We start from the raw sequence: 13,508 nt of genomic DNA on the forward strand, positions 1-13,508 counted from the left end.
ACGTTATTTCTTTATTTTCCTTCCCTAACATTCTCTTCTATACAACAACCCCATTTTTTTGTCAGTCAAGGATATAGTAAAAAGAGGAAGTGGGTTGGTAATGGAGGTTATAGGAAGGGGAGACGGAATGACGGAAGGAGTGTACAATTGTATGGTGTAGATTCGTTAATTCTTCTGAGGTTACAAAGGGATCGTATTTTAAGACATTTCGCGCGCCCAAGAACACATATTTGACAAGGCTTTCGTAGGAGTTGTGGGCAATTCCAGGAGTAGTTTTATGACCCTGGTGTTAGTTTGACCCTTCTTCTGTACCGTGAACCTAAGGAAACACTCATTAGAACCCGACTGACCCCCTCTTTAACCTTTGGAAATTGTTAATGTGAGAAGCGAAAGTGTCTTAGATTACCAACCCAAGGTGTCTTCCCCCCGCTGCGTATTCCCGATTTCTCTACTGCTTGGTGGCGCTCACTCTTAAACAGGGCAGGTTAGGTTAGGTTAAGGAAGGAGGGGTTACGTTGAATGAGGGTAATTTTGAGTGGAAGTCGCAATAAGAGTATTTTCCAGAGAACCCCGTGGCCAGTTTCGGAGCTACAGCTGAGCGTCTTCACTCGAGGACCTCATACCCGTGATGAGATCGGGAATATGACCCCCCCCCCCCCGCCCCCCATACACCTGTACAAGACTTTTTACATGTGCATCTCTCTCTCTCTCTCTCATCTCATCACACTCCGTTCCCTTTTTATTCTTTATTTCTTTGTTTCATTGTAAGCTCCTCTCTCTCTCTCTCTCTCTCTCTCTCTCTCTCTCTCTCTCTCTCTCTCTCTCTCTCTCTCTCTCTCTGTCTGTCCCTCTTTTGTAAACATCCTTATATTCCCTCTCAGTCCCTTTATGAGTTATCCTTCTCTTGTGAGCCCTTTTTTTCATTTCCTGTCTTCCTCTTAGTCCTTCAGCCACTTTTTCTCGCTCTCAATCCCTTTCTTGTAAGTCCTTTTCCCCTCTCTCAGTTTTTTCTTAGTCCTCTGTCTGTCTATCTCTTATAAGCCCCCTTTTTTGCCTCTCTCTGTCCTTAGTCCCCTTTCTTCCCTCTCAATTCCTCTCATATTTCTCGTTCTCAGTTTCTCTACCCTCTCAATCCCACTAGCGTTTCTCCCTCTCGGTTCCTCTGTCAAAACTCCCTTTCCCTCCTCTCCTAAGTGTGTTTTGGGGCCGTGAAAGGAAGACACAACGCGGGAAATGGACACACAACTCAGGTATTCTTGCAAGGAGGCTTTGTTGAGTAAATATTGATAACTCCAACCACACCTGCAGAGAGCGAAGCCTATTCTCTCTCTCTCTCTCTCTCTCTCTCTCTCTCTCTCTCTCTCTCTCTCTTTTATGGGTATATTCTATTCTCCTCTTCCTCTTTTCTCCAGATTCCTCCTCTCTTCCACTCCTCTCCACATTTCCCGCCCCGTTTTCTTCTCCCTCCTCCTCCTCCTCCTCTTTCTAGTCGTCACCCTCCTCCTCCTCCTCCTCCTCCTCCTTCGTTTCCTCGTTCGCCTCACGCTATTTTATTCCTTTCTTCCTTCCTTGTTCCGCCTCCTCCTTCTACCTCCCTCCTCCTCCTCTTCCTTCCTTCTGTTTCCTCCTCCTTCTCTTCCTTCCTTCCTCCTGTTTCCATGGTCTTTTCACTATACTCGTGTTCTCAGTAAATTCATATAAGCTTCCTTCCGTAGTGAGACTTATGACATACCAAAGCGAGCTCTTTCTGTGTTGCTCTATCCTTAAGTTAGTGTGGAAGCATATATGATTTTACTCGCAACTGGTGACCTTTGTTGCTGTTTTCGTAACGTCTAAAAAAAGGGGGATGATAGCGTGTTCTCGTTACCGGTGTGAATGTGTTATGCTGGAAAGGATCCGTGCATGGTCGCTTTGATGCTAAAAGTGGGTCACACCTTTGCTATGCACCCAAAGAGAGGCAGGGGATTTAAACTGTACGTGTCGAGTGAAGGGGGGAAAATGGGGCAGGTCTAATCTGGTAAAAATAAGGGACGACTTTGATCTGCCCCCCCCCCCCCAAAAAAAAAAATGAGGGGCGGTTGATATGAAAGAAAACACGATACGAAATAAAATACGGGACGGTTGATATGAAACAAGACATGAAATACGGTACGGTACGGTTCTGGTAATTAAGAAAAACAAACAATAAAAATACGGAACGGATGATAAGAAGTAAAATACGGGACGGTTGATATAAAAAACAAAAAACAAAAAATACAGGACGGTTAATATGAAACAAGGCAGGAAATACGGTACGGTACGGTTCTGATAATTATGAAAAACAAACAATAAAAATACGGAACGGATGATAAGAAGTAAAATACGGGATGGTTATGAAAAAAATAAAAGAAATACAGGACGGTTGATATGAAACAAGACAGGAAATACGGTACGGTACGGTTCTGATAATTATAAAAAAACAAGCAATAAAAATACGGAACGGATAAGAAATAAAATACGGGACGGTTGATATGGAAAGAAAAACACGAAATACGGCGCGGTTCTGAACTTCTGATGATTATGAAAAAACAAAACAAAAAATACGAGGGAAAAAAATATGGGGTGGTTCTGCAATACAACAAAAAAATACAGTACGGTTCTTTACTTTTAGCTTTTATGGGAGCGGCGAGAAGCGGGTTTTTTTTTTTTTTTTGTACTCTTTGTTGACCTTGAGCCGTGTCCTTTGATGTAAAAAAAAATAATAAATAAAAACAAAAATACAGAAAGCTTATGATTAGGATGTATTTATTAAAGGGGAAAATATACGGGATAGTTCTGCTCTGAAAAAAAAAAATAATAATAAATAAATAAATAAAAACAAAACAAAAATACAGAACGCTTATGATTAAGATGTATTTATTAAAGGGAAAAATATACGGGATAGTTCTGCTCTGAAAAAAATAATAATAATAAATAAATAAATAAATAAAAACAAAACAAAAATACAGAACGCTTATGATTAGGATGTATTTATTAAAGGGGAAAATATACGGGATAGTTCTGCTCTGAAAAAAAAATAATAATAATAACAGGAAACGGTTCTGCCCTGAATGTTACATCAGACGAGTAATAAGTTATGTTTATATTTATGGTGATTTCAGTAATCGGTAATGATTAATGGCAAGGCGAAATATATATAATGAATAGTGATTGAATGCTTTGAAATGATTATCTCTCTCTCTCTCTCTCTCTCTCTCTCTCTCTCTCTCTCTCTCTCTCTCTCTCTCTCTCTCTCTCTCTCTCTCTCTCGGCTATCGATGGTATCTCCGAGGAATAACTCCGTGTGTGTGTGTGTGTGTGTGTGTATAGTGATCGTGTCAAGCAAAACAATGATAAGATCTCTCTCTCTCTCTCTCTCTCTCTCTCTCTCTCTCTCTCTCTCTCTCTCTCTCTCTGATTTCCCTCCCCCGGGTGCCAAAAGGTTAGTGCCACAGGAGTTACTGCCACCTAATGCTTGTTATTGAGGCCTTCCTCTCTCTCTCTCTCTCTCTCTCTCTCTCTCTCTCTCTCTCTCTCTCACGAACGTACGAAGGAGCGAACGTTCGAATGAGCGAACGTACGAAGACACAAACGGATGTGATGTAAGATTTGAAGGAGGAGGAGAAGGAGGAGGAGGAGGAGGAAAAGAAGAAGAAGAAGACGGATTAAGATGAAAGGAGAGAAAGGACAAAGATGGAGGAGAAGGAGGAGGAAGAGTTGGAGGAGGAGGAAGAGGAGGAGGAGAAATATGACCATCTCGAACAATTCCTCTTCCTCTTCTTTCCCTCTTCCCTAAAAAAGCAACATCCTTCCTCTTCCTCCTCCTTCTCCTTGTCCTACTTTTTATCCTCCTCCTCCTCCTCCTCCTCGTGCTCGTCTTTGTCCCACATTTTCTCCTCCTCCTCCTCTTCCTCTTTTTCCCCTTAATTACATTCCTTCAAGGGCCGTACGCTAAGGAATTCCCATCAACCAATCACAGGACGAGTTGAGGTCTGCAAAGTGACGTAACGATCCAGCCAGCCAATCAGCTTCTAGTCGCCTTCCTGTGGTTTGCCTTTCACTATTATTATTATTATTACTATTATTATTATTATTATAAGAGAAAGAGAAAGAGTCGTGTAGGTCAAACAAAGAACTGCATTTTCCTTCCCTATTTCCTCCTCCTCCTCCTCCTCTTCTTCTTCCTCCTCCTCCTCCTCCTCCAAGCAGTGTGACCTACTTCTGCTGTTACTATACTGCTACTGCTGCTGCTGCTGCTGCTACTACTGGGAAACGCTCGTCTTATTGATTTCCTGCTTCTACCTCCCTCCTTTTCCTCTCTCTCTCTCTCTCTCTCTCTCTCTCTCTCTCTCTCTCTCTCTCTCTCTCTCTCTCTCGTATTAAAGTTTCATAAGCCCTCAGCCTCCCATCAATTAGCTATACATTGTTTTATTAATCATTATATTTGCTCGTCGACTTGGCCATTAGCTTGCATTTGTGATGGTGATGATGATGATGATGATGATGATGAAGAGAGGAAGAAAAATTATGAAGAAGAGGAAGAAGACTGAGAACACGAGGAAAAAGAGGAACTGTAAGGAGATAATGTGCATGCAACAGGATCTTCAAACACACACACACACACACACACACACAAGATCTCCAGCTATGCACTACAATGTTTACGTTATTTTGTAAGTCTTCTTGCCGGAAATAACAACCACTTCAGGCTCCCTCTCCACCCAACCCTCCCCTCCCTCTTCACCTCCTCCAACCCTTCCCTCCCAACCTTCTCCTCCCACTTCACATCCCAACCCTCCCCTCCCTTTACACCTCCCAACCCCCCCTCTTTACCTTCCCTAACCTACCCTAACACCTTCCTCCCTTGCTTTTACAATATACATGCTTGGAACAGACTGGTAGAAGACGTGATAGCTAGCGAGCGGTAAAAGTATACGGGAATTGAAGGAAAGACAGGATAAGTGAGTCCCTTCCTTGCGCAACAAATCCTACGAAGAAAGGCTTTCTACCCTTAACATGTTCTCTCTTGAGAAACGTCGCCTCCGAGGAAAACTGATCGAATGTTTTAAAATACTTAATGGTTTCACGAATGTAGACAGATCAACATTGTTTATGATCGATGACACTTTGCGCACGAGGAACAATGGCGTAAAACTCAGATGTAGACAAGTAAATTCAGACTGCACCAAATTTTTCTTCACCAACGTTGTAGTGCGAGAATGGAATAAGCTTCCACCGTCAGTGGTCCAGTGTAACACGATTGACTCCTTCAAAAATAAGCTCGACCGTCACTTCCTTCAACTTAATATCAACTAGAGTAGAAATGCAACGTTTTGGAGTCTTCTGATTAATGTAAAATCACTTAGGTTTAAGGACAGACCACCAAGTCTGGACCATGGGGTCTGTGTGGTCTGATTTTCTATGTAAATCTATGTAAAGTGTAGGTATGGAGAGATTGGACCATACAAGTATAGCTTAGGCCCTCTATACTGCAATACTGATGTTTGATGCTTGGAATCCCTTGCAAGAAAAGGTGATATCTAGCTGTAATGAGTGTACAGGAATTGAACGAAAGACTGGATAAGTGTAGGTATGGAGAGATCGGACCATACAAGGATAGCTTAGGCCCTCTATACTACAATACTGATGTCTGATGCTTGGAATGTCTTGCAAGAAAAGGTGATATCTAGCGGTGAAGTGCTTATGGGAATTGAAAGAAAGACTGGATAAGTGTAGACATGAAGATAGATCCATACGAGTGTAGCTCAAACCCTCTATACTACAATACTGATGTCTGATGCTTGGAATATGCTGCAAGAAAAGGTGATATCTAGCGGTGAAGTGCTTATGGGAATTGAAAGACTGGGTAAGTGTAGATATGAAGACAGATCCGTACGAGTGTAGCTCAGACCTTCTATACTACATTATTGATGCTCGGAATGGATTAGAAGAGGTGACTGCTAGCAAATGGTAAAGAGTGCTTGTGAGTTGAAGATAAGATTGGATAAATATAGACAAGGAGACGGGACCATACAAGTGTTGCTCAGACCCTCTATACTAAAATACTGACGCTTGAAACAGACTAGAAGAGGCGACAGATAGCGGTATAAAGTGTAGGGCTAAATGAGAATAACAGGAAAGACTGGATAAGTATAGATATGGAGAGATGGGACCATACACATTTAGCTCAGACCCTCTATACTAAAATACTGACGCTTGAAACAGACTATAGAAGAGGCGATAGATAGCGGTATAGAGTGTAGGGCTAAATGAGAACGGAAGGAAAGACTGGATAAGTATAGACATGGAGAGATGGGACCATACACGTTTAGCTCAGACCCTCTATACTAAAATACTGACACTTGAAACAGACCAGAGAAGAGGCGACAGATAGCGGTATAGAGTGCAGGGCTAAATGAGAATAGAAGGAAAGACTGGATAAGTATAGATAAGGAGAGATGGCACCATACACGTTTAGCTCAGACCCTCTATACTAAAATACTGACGCTTGAAATAGACTAGAAGAGGCGACAGATAGCGGTATAGAGTGTAGGGCTAAATGAGAATAAAAGGAAAGACTGGATAAATATAGATAAGGAGAGATGGCACCATACACGTTTAGCTCAGACCCTCTATACTAAAATACTGACGCTTGAAACAGACTAGAAGAGGCGATAGATACCAGTAAAGAGTGCAGGGCTAAATGAGAATAAAAGGAAAGACTGGATAAGTATAGACATGGAGAGATGAGACCATACACGTTTAGCTCAGACCCTAGATACTAAAATACTGACACTTGAAACAGACTAGAAGAGGCGACAGATAGCGGTATAGAGTGTAGGGCTAAATGAGAATAAAAGGAAAGACTGGATAAATATAGATATGGAGAGGTGGCACCATACACGTTTACCTCAGACCCTCTATACTAAAATACTGATGATTGAAACAGACCAGAAGAGGCGATAGATAGCGGTATAGAGTGTAGGGCTAAATGAGAATAGAAGGAAAGACTGGATAAATATAGATATGGAGAGATGGCACCATACACGTTTAGCTCAGACCCTCTATACTAAAATACTGACACTTGAAACAGACTAGAAGAGGCGATAGATAGCGGTAAGGAGTGTAGAAATAAAGACTGTAAGTATAGATATGGAGACAGAACCATACGAGTGTAGCTCAGATGAAATTTACAATGCAGCCAGGAGGGAGTAAACCACAATCATACTTTTTTATCAGCCTCCATATCAGTTACTAAACAACAAACACAAAGAGAAGGTCGCGTTACCTCCTTGAGACTCGTATCAGCTTTATGGCTTGAGGCTATGATGTAACGGGACAATAAAACATGAAAAGGTTATATTTGGAAGTATTCTGTTGGGTTGTTTATCAGTGATGCTCATTTGTGTTTTGTTTTGTTTTGCTGAAGAGGAGGCAGAACAAGGGTGCAAAGAAGAAAGAAAATATATGAGGAAACAAAACCTATCATACAAGGAATAGGGAGGGAGGGAAGGAAGGAAGAAAAAGAATGAAAGAAAGAAAGAAAGGAAGGAAGGAAGAAAGGAAAGTAAGGTAATTCCCTTCATTCAACTCTTCTGAAACGAAAACTAATGAATGAAGAAGAGTTAGGAAGAAGGAAGGAAGCAAGGAAGGAACTATCAAAAACCTCAATCTTCCTTTCAAGTCTCCAGTATAGTATTATTGAACCCCTTCCCTGCACTACATACAAAGCTACCACACTGTCCAGGTTACCCGCTTCTTGCCTCCAATAACTAACTGGTGTGTGCATGTAGACAGAGTATGCAATAAAGGTTACAGTAATGGAGAGGAGCCTTACTATTGGAGCTAAATACTCCATGCCTCAGAATCTATATAGAGGAGGATATTCACCCCTTGACCTTGTTCTAATAGGGAGTTTTTTTAATGTAATGGAAGCAGCTCCAGGGAAAACGAAAAAGCCTGTCAAGACACCTCTCCATCCGAAATTGACTTATCTTTTGGCCACTCTCTACTACATGACCTCTCTTTTGGCTACTCTTTTTACTTTTGTGGGAGTGTCGAGTAGTGTTTTTTTTAGGAGCAGCATTTAGTGGGGGTGGGAAAATGGGAAAGGGGGGGGGGGGGGGTTCTACACTTTTGTTATGCCCTTTAGCTGCTTCCTTTCCTGTATAAAAAAAAAAAAAGTGCTGCTCCTGTAAAAAATTGAACGGAGTGTCCACAAGAGAAGGTCATTTTTGCATGGAGAGGTGTCTTGTTACTTCCCTTTTGAAAATGAATACTATGAAGCAGGTTGGCAGTTCTGTTCGTCTCCGTACTTTAATCTAACTTTATGACCAGAGCTAAGTCAGATGAAGTTAATTTACTCACAATAGCCATCCCATTATTTTCTCCACTCCAACCTTGTTTATACAGAGAAAAACTACATTATTATTATTATTATTAAAACTATTATTAAAACTACATGACCTCTCTTTTGGCTACTCTTTACTTTTTACTTTTGTGGGAGCGTCGAGTAGTGGTCTTTTTTTTTTTTTTTGTACTCTTTATGTTGCCCTTGCGCCACATCCTTTGAAATTATACAAGTTGGCATTTAGCTCATTTTATATCCTTTGCACTTCAGTCAAAATGCATGGCTCCATCTGACTTAAATGAAATTAATATACACACAATAGCTATCCAGTAATTTCCTTTTTCATGGCTGCTTCTTCATTTAAATACTGGTAACTTTATCATGGCTGAGGATTAGTATTATTATTATTTTTACACCTGTTTCTGTAGCCTCTGAAAAATCTATCTCTTGCATGGCTCAACTAACTCCTAATTTCCTGGTAAGCAATAAGTTTTTCCTGCCCGTGTTGTACTTTCTTCCCAGCCTGTTTACTTGACGTTGTGCTTCCTGTGGTTGTATTGTAGTTTGGGGCTGACACAAGAGCTGAGTTTAGCTTCTCCTGCCTTGAGTTAGGGAAGCCAAGCAGGTGAGAACAGGTGAGAAGACTGCACTAGAATTTCCTCTTTTTCTCCCCGGCAAGTACTGCATTCTTCTCTCTCTCCATCACACACACACACACACACACACGTACCAAAGAAATAATAATAATGATAATAACTGAACGAAACAAAGGAGAATAAAATAGAAAAGTAAAAGACTATGTAAGCAAAGCAGAAGCAGCGATTATGGCGTTTTTTTTCCTACACTATTTGTATTGCCCTTGAGCTGCTTCCTTTGTTGTAAAAAAATAAAATAAAATAAAATAAAATAAAAATAAAAATAAGTATAGAAAAAAGGTGTGCAGTGCAGCGAGAAGTTTCCAGGTGTGAGGAGAAATCAAGGAGGACCTAAGATGCCATACAAAGGGGAACGGATCACAAGAAGGAGAAAAAAATAAAATAAGGGTAAAATAAAAAGCTAACCCTCATCAAAGTACATGGGTGAAACAGTTTGCCTTCAATAACACAAGACCGAACAGAGTGCAAGTCAGCCCTTCACTATCGGCCTGGAGCTGCTGACTTGCCTTGACGAAACCTTATATATGTATTTCCTGACTGGCATTTTTTGTTGCCTGCCGAACCTAAACACTGATAAGGAACACAGCAACAACACAACCCCTTCTGCTGCTGCTACTAGGGTCTTGAACTGGGTGTGATTATATAGGTTATTATGAGAGAAGTGACAAACAACAGAATAAAAAGGAAAGGACATGAGAAAAGAAGTGAAAAATGTTTAAAGAGAAGAAAAAAGGGGAAAAAATGGAAAAAGGAAAAAGGAAAATGATTAAAAAAATGATGGAGATTGGTTCACGAGAGAAATTCAAAGGGTAGTAAGAATTTTCACAAGAGTCATTACGGTATTTCGCCTGAAGCCTCTCAATGAACAGTTTGGTATGAAAAACGATGCAAAAGTAATGAATCAGAAAGGTGAGTTAATGATTAAAAGAAATTATGCAGATTGGTTCACGAGAGAAATTTGAAGGTTAATAAGTATTTTCACAAGAGTCATTACGGTATTTCGCTTGAAGCCTCTCGATAAACAGTTTGATATGAAAAAAGATGCAAAAGTAATGAATCAGAAAGGTGAGTTACTTTACTAATGAGTTATCTCCACAATTGTCTTTATGATGTCTCCCTTAAACACTCTAGAAATGGTGTAAATAAGAAGAAAGGTGTACAGCTAATAAAAAACAGAAAGGTGAGTTATTATGTGTGTGTGTGTGTGTTCCTAATTCCCTTCATTCAACTCTTCAGAAACGAAAACTAATGAATGAAGAAGAGAGCTAGTTTCATTTCTTTCCTGGTTATGGTTTAGCAAGGGAGTCTTTTTTTCCCATTTCAATATTGCTTCCATGATGTCCCCTTCATTCACATCCTAAGAAACAACAACTCATGAATGCCAAACCAGGTATCTTTGTATCTCTTTTAACTCTCCGGAAACAAAGATGAAGGAAGGAAAATTTAAGGCTAATAAATGCAGACAGATGGGTTACAATCTTTCCCTCCTTCAGTGATAAGAAACTGCATAACCCCAATAATTCACTAATACTATTCCTGAACTATTTATCTCTATTTCAGTCACAGGTAACAGTCACCCTTATGGATTGCTGACTAGACCTTGGGGACTGATAACACTGATTGCAAGACAAGGTTATGATGGTTATCGCTAAGTAACTGTCGAGATAAGTGTGTTTCCATATCTCAAGCATGACCACCTACACCATTAATTTACTTGCTTAGGTTAATGGTTCTTCTTTCCTCATAGGAGATTACTGATTGACATACAGAGAGACAGACTGGGAGATAACTAATATAAAAGGTTGTTCATGGTTCTTCCTTTGGGTTAATGGATTAAATATATATAGAGAAAGATATATCAGGAAATTACTTTGACAAAAAAAAACATAAGAAATTACATATCTAGAGAGAGAGAAATTGGAAAATAACTAATATAAAAAGACCCAAGGATAGAGAGATAGAGGGAGACTTAGAAATACATGATATAAAATAGGTAGATAGATAGATAGAAAGATAGGTAGGAAGACAGAGGGAGACTGAGAAATAAATTAGCAGGTTATATAAAAAGACAGGAGGAGGCCATACGGCAGAAAGATGAAGAGATGGAAAAAAAAATGGAAAAGTTTACAAAAAAATTTACATAAGAACTGGATTGCTGCTGATGATGATGATACAGAGAGGAGGAGGAGGAGGAGGAGGAGGAGGAGAAAAATATATACTCTCAATTTAACAAGAATAATCCTGACTCATCATATTACTCTATTACTGTATACTGAGAGAGAGAGAGAGAGAGAGAGAGAGAGAGAGAGAGAGAGAGAGAGAGAGCGCATGTAGACATATTTGTATAAAACTGCACGATGTAAAATGTAAAAATAAAGAAAGAAAAAAGAAAACTGGAAACAAACAAGTGATTAGAAAGAATAAAAGACTGAGAGAATGTAAGATGAAACATGTGACTAGACTAGAGAAAGAAAAAAGATAAAGAAAGAGAAACAAGCAACGAGACAACAAAGGAAGGAAGAAAGGCGATGATGCAATAACGGCGTGGGACTTAAAGGCGGAGGAAGAGGAGGGGGGGAGGATAAATGCTTCGTACAGACAGACAGACAGACAAACCACGAGATAGTATGCATTCACCTCCCTTACACCTCTATACACCTCCAATTAACCTTCCACAGGGCTTAGGGTGTCAAGGAAGGCTTATTTTATGTTAGTTTGTTAGGAGTTTGTTAGGTAAAAGAAAAGGAGGAGGAAAGGGAGAGCGGAGGGAGGAAAAGAATGTTAATCTCCCTTTCCATACCACTAATTAACCTTCTACAGGGCTTTGGGTGTTCAGAAAATCTTATTTTATGTTAGTTTGTTAGGTAAGGGAAAGGACGGAAGGGAGGGAGAGAGAGAGGGAGGATATTATTACGTAGGGAGAAAGGAAAGGGAGAAATAAGGAAATTATGGAAAAAAAAAACAGTTTATCTCTCTTTCCAGACCTCCTTTTCATCTTCTATATGGCTTACGGTAACGAGAAAGGGTTATTTTATGTTGGTTTGTTACGTAAGGGAAAGGAGGAAGGGAGGGAGAGGGAGGGAGGAAAATATATCACGTAGGGAGAAAGGGAGGAACAAGGAACTAAGGGAGAAAATATGTTTATCTCCCTATCCAGACCTTTATTTAAACTTCAACAGGGCTTAAGGTGTCCAAAATGGGTTATTTTATGTTAATTTGTTTAGATAAAGGAAAGGAGGAAGAGGAGAGAGGGAGGGAGGAAAATATATCACGTGGGGAGAAAGGAACGGGAGGAACAAGGAACTATGGGAGAAAATGTGTTTATCTCCCTTCCAGACCTCAATTTAACCTTATACAAGGCTTAGGGTAACGAGAAAGGGTTAAAAATTCTTAGTTTGTTAGGTAAGGGAGAGGAGGAAGAGAGGAAGGGAAAAAGAGGAATAACATCACGTAGAGAGGAAGAAGGAACGTAGGGAAGGAAGGAATGAGTTTATCTCTCTTTCATACCTCAAATTAACCTTCTACATGGCTTTAGGTGTTTAGAAAGGCTCATAGATTGTTAGTTTGTTCGGTAAAGGAAAGGAGGAAGGGAGGGAGAAAGGGAAACCACATAACACGGAACTAAGAGAAAGATTACGTTAATCTCCCTTGCAGACCACAATTTTACCTTTCCCAGGGCCTAAGATATCAAGGAAGGCTTACTTTATCTTAGTTTGTTAGGTAAGGGAAAGGAGGAAGGGAGGGAGAAAGGGAAACCATAACACGGAACCACGAGAATTAACTTTATCTCCCTTCCAGACCTCAATTTTACCTTTCCCAGAGCTTAAGGTGTTTACAAAGGGTTAATTTACCTTAGTTTAATAGGTAAAGAAAAGGAGGAAGGGAGGGAGAAAGGGAAACCATAACACGGAACCAAGAGAACTATTAACTTATCTCCCTTCCAGACCTCAATTTTACCTTTTCCAGGTCCTAAGATATCAAGGAAGGCTTAGTTAATGAAGTACAAATGACCAAAGACAAATAATACACCGTGGGAAACGAGAAAACATGAAAAATATCAACATGAAAATGAGAGCTGAGGTGATGCCTTCTCTTTTATCCTTGTTTTACGCCCTTTGACTCCATTTTTTACCCTTATTTGGCGTGGATGTTATGGAGGATTGTGTTATTGTGTGGTGTGTTAAGGTAGACGTTTCCCAGTGCCCAGGTACAGGTGTGGGAGGCCAATATTTACCTGCGGGGCCAGCTGACAACCATCCACTCCCAGCAAGGTAAAAACTGACAGGTATGCACGATAATTAACACTCGGTTCGTACTTTTCTTTCTCCAAATTCAATCTTCTTTCACCTAAAATATATCATGGTAGCCAAAAACTATGATCTTTAACTACCAACGTCTCATAAAGGTAATATTTAAGGAGTTTTATGGCGTGATTTTAGTTTTAGCACAAATGGTTTACTGAAGCAGCCATATTATCGTACAGT

General features: G+C 40.1%; 1 protein-coding gene across 1 annotated transcript in view; it reads right to left on the bottom strand.

Moving 5' to 3' along the window:
• LOC127003412 (zinc transporter 1-like) overlaps positions 1–13,309 on the bottom strand; it is a 51,321-nt gene extending 38,012 nt beyond the window's left edge. The window contains exon 1 of the mRNA XM_050870040.1: positions 13,259–13,309. The gene's annotated coding sequence lies outside the window, so the exon portion shown is untranslated. The remainder of the gene's footprint in view (positions 1–13,258) is intronic.
• Between the last annotated feature and the right edge of the window lie 199 nt (positions 13,310–13,508).

Source organism: Eriocheir sinensis, chromosome 25 (genome assembly GCF_024679095.1).
Source record: "Eriocheir sinensis breed Jianghai 21 chromosome 25, ASM2467909v1, whole genome shotgun sequence".
NCBI classification, from domain to species: Eukaryota; Metazoa; Arthropoda; class Malacostraca; order Decapoda; family Varunidae; genus Eriocheir; species Eriocheir sinensis.